The sequence below is a fragment of the Parasteatoda tepidariorum genome, chromosome 7 (assembly GCF_043381705.1).
Source record: "Parasteatoda tepidariorum isolate YZ-2023 chromosome 7, CAS_Ptep_4.0, whole genome shotgun sequence".
Taxonomy (NCBI): Eukaryota; Metazoa; Arthropoda; class Arachnida; order Araneae; family Theridiidae; genus Parasteatoda; species Parasteatoda tepidariorum.
In genome coordinates this window covers 144,373-151,292 of record NC_092210.1, presented here as the reverse complement: position 1 = coordinate 151,292, position 6,920 = coordinate 144,373, and the positions used below count along the sequence as shown (strand labels likewise).

The following is a 6,920-nucleotide window of genomic DNA, read 5'->3' as shown; positions in this document are numbered from 1 at the left end:
GGGGGGGGGGTCATAGGGGTCTTGCCCCCCCCCCCCAAATTGAAAAAATAATAATAATTTTTTTAATAGTTTACAAAAGAAATAAAATAAGAAATAAAATATTTTAAAAATTATTTAAGGGGGCATATACATTTAGGTAGGTCGTAAAAATCGATTTTTTTTTTCCCCATCTTATTATGTTCTTCACTGTTTCAAGAATCATAATCCAAAAGATTAAAACGAAATTCGTCATAGTTTCATTGTAAACATTAAATAATGTTGAAGCGCGCCGAACTTACGAAACTCGTAACTAATATCTGGCACCATCCTGCCTGGCGCTTCCCGTAAGACGGAGAAGTGTGTAAGACGGAGAGCACACGGGAAATCAATCAATGGCGGACGATAATAATTTGACAATTATCCCTAACAAGTAAGTGCGCATTGCATAACATATCTTCTGTTGATTTTTTTCTCCTTATTTTCAGTTTTGATAAAGATTTTAATTCTCTTTCTATATTTTTCAGTGATTCTTCACTTTCCTCAAAATATCGAAATGTAAGTAAATAGTTAAGCATTTTCGAAGATTTCAGTATATTATTTTCTTATTATGTGAACCTATTAGATTAGACTGACTTAAAATTGTAACAAAATGTGTGACTAATTTATGGTGTCTGGTTTTAATTTAATTTAATCTCTTTTTAATTTTATGTTATTTTATTTCATAAACTTGTTCAAATATTTATTTATTGTATAAAATGCATGCAATTTTATTTGTGTGATTTTTATTTTATTGAGAAGTATATTCTTAAAATATATAGCCAGAAAGAATTTTTTTAGATTAGTTTAATAAAGATAAAACAAATTCTGAAACAAGTGTCTTGTTTATTTTCTTAAAACTGTAAATATATGTAGTTTAAATTTTATTTATATACATAATACAGCTTTTATATATATACACACAAGTGGAGAAAATAACAAATCGAAAAAGTTTTTTTTCAAGGGGGGAATGAATTTTTATTTTTTAATGAAAATTGTTTTTGTTAAATAAATATAAACTTTTTTTAAAATAAATTATAATCCTGCTAAATTTGTGAACTGAAGAAAGTTTAAAAGCAAAATCGAGTCCGATTATAATTAACGGAGAAAATATGATCTGCGCCAGGAGCTCTAGATGGTAGCTTTCCTGCATTACACCTTCAGCTCCAAAGGTGAGGGGAATCGTTACGATTCAGCATTGATAGTATGGGAAGTTTCCCTTATTCACGCGAAGCTATCACATTCAAGATGGTAAGTACTAAGTATATCTGAAAAATGCATATTCTAAATTTACAATAAATAGACTAAATTAAACCGTGAATTACAATAAATACAGATGGGTGACAAAATAATACGAACACCTGTGAAATATCAGAAAATCTTTATTAATAGGGAGTTAGACCACCCTTTGACTGAATTACAGATTTAATACGACGTGGGATCGATGCATAAAGGTCATGGACAACGTTTAAAGGAATATTAAGCCATTCCTCTTGCAAAGCGGCCTCTAGTTCCAAAAGATTTGATGGAGGTGGGAATCGGGAACGAAATTTAGACTCCAAATATTGCCACAAATGTTCAATAATATTTAAGTCCGGATACTGAGGGGGCCATGCGAGATGCTCAACTTTATTGCAATGCTCTTCGAACCATGTTTGAACGCACCTAGCAATCGGTCTCTCTCCAAGGAATACAGTCTGTACAAAAGAATGAACTTGATCCGCTAGAACGCTTAGATAGTCATTAGATTTGATTCTCCCATGCAGACGTACTAGTGGCTCAAGACCACGCTAAGATATCGCACCCCAAACCATAATGGAGCCTCCTCCATGTTTCACAGTTGGTAAGAGGCATTCAGGATCAAACGCTTCTTTGGGTGATCTCCAGGCATAAACGCTTCCGGTGATCTGAAATAAGGTGAAGGATGATTCATCGGACAATATTACCTGCTGCCACTGCTGTGGGGACCAGCCTTTGTGACCTCTACACCACTGACGGCGCTTGAAAGCATTGGTTGCTGTCACCAAGGGTTTACGAATTGCCACTCTCCCATAAATGTTCGCTGCATGAAGTTCTCTTTGAACAGTTCTTGTTGAAACGGGGTCCTGAAGATGACTGTTCATGTCTGATGTTATCTCGGATAACGATTGCTTGTGTTTTCGAGCTACTACGCGCTGCAAGACACGTCTATCCCTATCATCAAGCTTTGACTTTCGGCCACTGTTTTGCTTTGAAGACTTCGTCTTACCTTCTTTCATGTATGCTGTCATAACGGCTGATACAGTACTTCTTGCAAACCCCAAAAGGTTTGCTGTTTCTGTCACCGATGCTCCACTTAAACGCGCCCCAACAATCATCCCTCTTTGGAATTCTGACAGGTCAGACATTTCACCTTATAAAAGCTAGTTAGATAAACTCATGCAACACAGGTGACTAATGTTGAGAGACTGATAGCTTCCTCTTCACGCTCACTAGGTGGCAGACTTCTGTTGCAGGTGGCGCGGCTGTACTGCAGGTGTGAAGTAAGTCACACTTTTTCACAGGCGTTCGTATTATTTTGTCATCCATCTGTAGAATTGAATTAAACCGTGAATTGAGTACAATTTATCTATTTGAGTGGTCCTTGTGTGAACAAATTTTTTTTAGGTCATTACTTTTATTAATTCAAAGATAAACGTATTTTTCATAATGGTTCTACAGCCTGTTTCCAGATTCTCTGTTTTTAATTCAAAGATAAATTTTATTGCTTTGTATATTATAAAATATTTCGAATGTTAATTCAACAAAGAACATTGAACTATAAAAAGGGGGTAATTTTTCCAATACTTCAAGTACAGTAATTTTATGATCTGATTCGTTTATTTTTTTTAACAAATTTTTTAGAATTTAATATGAAATAGTTACCTAAAACAGAATTTTAATAATATGTTTATCTGCTGAATTTTAAACGAATTAAGCAAAAAAAAAAAAAAAAAAAAACTTACAAGTCAAAAATTGTCACCTTCTTTTATACCAAGTACTGATTTTCCTTCAATGAAATATGTAAGAATATTTTTTTTTTTAAATTTGGAGAAAATATTTCTTTTAAAGATTTTTGATTGACTGTAAATAGCAGCTGATTTAAAAGAAATTATTACCTTTTCTCATATATTCTTTAATTAAGGTTTCAGAATCTATACTTCAAGTTAAACATACATTTATTACAAATCTACTTTATATTTATAGTACATAATTTTTACGTTTTAAAAATTGTACAAACTTTATTGTAAATTCTCCACTTTTATCGAACATTATACGAACAGTTGTAAGAAAGTTTATCAAAATTAAAATATATTGTGTTGTGAAAGATTCCTTCAAATATTATAATTTTTATTTTTAATTATTTTTTGAATTATTTTACTTCATTCTTGCTAATTTGAAAGATTAATATAAAAAAATTATCTATAGTATCATGTATCACTGAAATATTCATTTCTCTATTAATGTAGGACCCTGCCTCGAAGACGCAGAACAAACGAAAACATCCTCCTTCCCTTCAGTCAGGACGATTGACTCTTTTTTTTAATAAAAAATCTAAATGTGATACTGACAAAACAAACGATTCATCCGTTTTATCTCAACCATCATCTTCAAAAGAGACTGAAGCTTTCGAAAGTTCCACTGATAAAAATGCGGAAAGTTTCCCAGATGTTTTTTTTTTTTTTGCTGAAAAGAAAAATGAGTCGCAGCAAACAAGTTGAATTTTCTTCAGGTGTTGGATTTTATATAAATGACAATGATTTTAAAAAAGCTTCTTTACTCGAACGTCACTGCTGGTCACCTCCTTCGGAGTATAAGCTCCCTTGTTGTATTGTCAATAAAAAAGGAAAACAAACTAAAAAATATGCACAAAGATCCCACTTGGAAAAATTTCACTGGCTGGTTCTATCTCACAAAGATCAAGGACTTTATTGCAAGTATTGTGTTTTATTTGCTAAAGGGTTAAGTGGTGGATTTCAGACAAACACTTCTCTTAAAAGACTAGTTAAAGAACCTTTAAAGGACTTTGATGATTTACTTGGAAAGAAGGGCAAACTTAGTTCATGAACAAAACCAGTACCATCAACTGGCTGTTGAAGCAGGAAAAAAATTTTGTTGACGTATCATCAACCTGGACTTGATATAGTTAATCAATTGGACACTCATCGACAGGCTCAAATTACAGAAAATCGGGAGCGTTTAAAACCAATTATTAATACAATTATCTTCAGCGGTCGTCAAAATATATCTTTACGAGGACACAGGGATGACGGAAATATTTTTCAATCTAATATCAACAAAACTAAAGATTCTGTGATAAATGATGGAAATTTTAGAGCAGTTCTGCGCTTTAGAATTGATGCAGGTGACACGAAATTACTGTATCACTTGGAAACTGCTTCAGCTAATGCTATTTACATCAGTAAAACAGTTCGAAATCAAATTATTGATGTCTGTAAATTAGAAATACAGGAAAATATACTGAATCGGGTAAAACAGGCTGGAATTTTCTCTATCATTTTTGACGATACAATATTTCTCACAAGGAGCAGCTAAGTTTATCTTTTCGCTATTTTTTACAGTGGAGAGAGGTCAGAGAGGATTTTATCACATTTTGTGATGCATACAAAATGATTCAATCTAAAGATTTGAATGAAGAACCTCGACTGATAGAAATCGCCTTGGCTAATATTGTTTTGGAAATTTGCAAGAATTTTAATGTAAACATAATCAAATGTGTCGGAGTTGGTATAGATAGTTGTACTGTCATGGCTTCGGAAACAAAAGGAACTGTTCAAGAAATAATTAAAACTGCTATTTATGCAAGACGTTGCCCGTCGTAATAACCATCTTTTAAACTATTCATTAGCGAAGTCGTCTAAGGTTTCTGTCATCCGTAACACATCTGATACAATGTGAAAAGTTGTTGCATTTTTTAATGCTTCAGGAAAAAGACACTTAACATCTTGTGATGCATTAGATTGATCAACACTCCAAGGAATTTGTGAGACATGTAGGGTGGAAAAACACGATGGACATTTGCAGTTTCAAGGAGATTCTTTATCCAAGATATGTAAGGCTTTGGAAACAATTTCAACTTGTCAGGATGCTAAAACAGCTTCAGATGCTCAATCCTTACTATATGTTTTGCAAAACTCAGATTTTATCATTTTAACATTTTGTCTCTGTGATGTCTTAGGTAGATATTATGCTTCAAGATATTTAAATCGATAATTTTCGTTTTTTTTTTTTTTTTAAATTAGTATTCTACAATGTATCATTATTGTGAATAATATTTATTGTTTTGTTTTACATTTCAGGAACAACAGTACCGCTCAGTCGTTTTCTTCAAACTCCATCCCTGGACTTAAAAAGGGCCACAACCGCTTTAACTGATACTATTCTCAAGGATAAAAGAAAAAGGGCCGATACTGTTTTTCAACAACATTTTTTTGAAACTCGAGATGTTGCTGAACAATTAAATGTAGAGCTGCGATCAAAACGTTTAGTTTCTCGACAAACACAAAGAAATAATCATCCAAACCAGACCCCAGAAGAATTTTCGAAAGGCTATTTTAATTCCTTTATTAGATAATATTTTAACAGATTTAAAAGACAGACTTTCCCCAGATGTGATGAAACTTTTTAATCTACGAGTTTTTTTACCTCGTCAAACTGTTACAGAAGAAGAACTTATAGCTGTTCGTGAAACTGCCGAGTTTTATAAGAATCTCTTAAATGATTCCGTAAAAGTTGTCGAAACAGAATTTCGTCTTTGGGTGGCAAAATGGCAGCGTGAAACAGAAGCAGGACTTTTGAAGTGCTCATCGATCTTTCTAAGATTATTAATGCCTGTGACATCGACTTGTACCCATCAATCAATATGTTGTTAAGTTCCTGAGAGAGGTTTTTCGATAAATAAAGAATTGCTTAATGTGAGTCACCATGAAAATACTATTATGTCTCTTAGACTAATCAAAGATACCATTCGAAATTATGGAGGAGTGTTGAAAATCACCACAACACTATTGAGGGCTGTAAAAGAATATATTAGCAAAATAATCATAATTAATTTGTTTTTCTCTAACTTTTAATATAAATTGCTGATTTGAAATTTAATAATATCACTCAATAGTTTTTCTTAATAAGGTAAGGTGAAGGGTAATAATAAAGTTTTGATTAAGAAGGTAAAAATCAAATAAAAAAGTATTCTATTTTAGAGAGGAAGGTTCTTTTTTTTAAAAATTGCTTTAGAATTTTAATTTATGGTAATAATTTTAATTAAAGCAGAGGTGATTGTGCTCTGGAAAAAATACGGATTTCCGGACTTTTCTCTAACTGCGCTCCGGAAATCTTAGGTCCAGAAGTTTTAAGAAATCATCGATCACATTTATGTATAAAAATTCTTGAATATTTTATTTAAAAATATTAGAACTATGCCATGGCACAGAATAGATCAAGATGGCAAAAACTTATTGAGACGGTCTTGTCCTGTCATAGGCTGTAGTGCCCAAGAAGAATTAGAATTTATACTTGGCATCTTTTATTTGTAAATATTTTTTCTGGTAGAATAATAAATGTGATAAGAGATAAAAATAAACTTATACATAATCATTCATTTAAATTATGCTGTATATAATTTAGTTAGAATTCAATGTTTTGAAAATATCAATGATTCAAATTTATAAAGACATTATGCGTCTTCAATGATTTTACTCAAGAAATTTTCCGGATTTTTGAGTTGGACTCACAATCACCTCTGTTAAAGGTATGCAGATTATTTGTTCTGTTTTTCGAACTATTTTTTTTATTGTTTATATAAACATCGCAGGGGATGAGAAAGGGAATTGTTTACAGTTATATGTAACTTTAGTTAGCAATATTTT

The 6,920-nt window shown here is 32.1% G+C and overlaps 1 pseudogene; it reads left to right on the top strand.

The window, feature by feature from the left end:
- The first annotated feature begins 513 nt into the window (after positions 1-513).
- LOC122272262 (52 kDa repressor of the inhibitor of the protein kinase-like) lies at positions 514-5,927 on the top strand (annotated as a pseudogene).
- Positions 5,928-6,920: the final 993 nt, after the last annotated feature.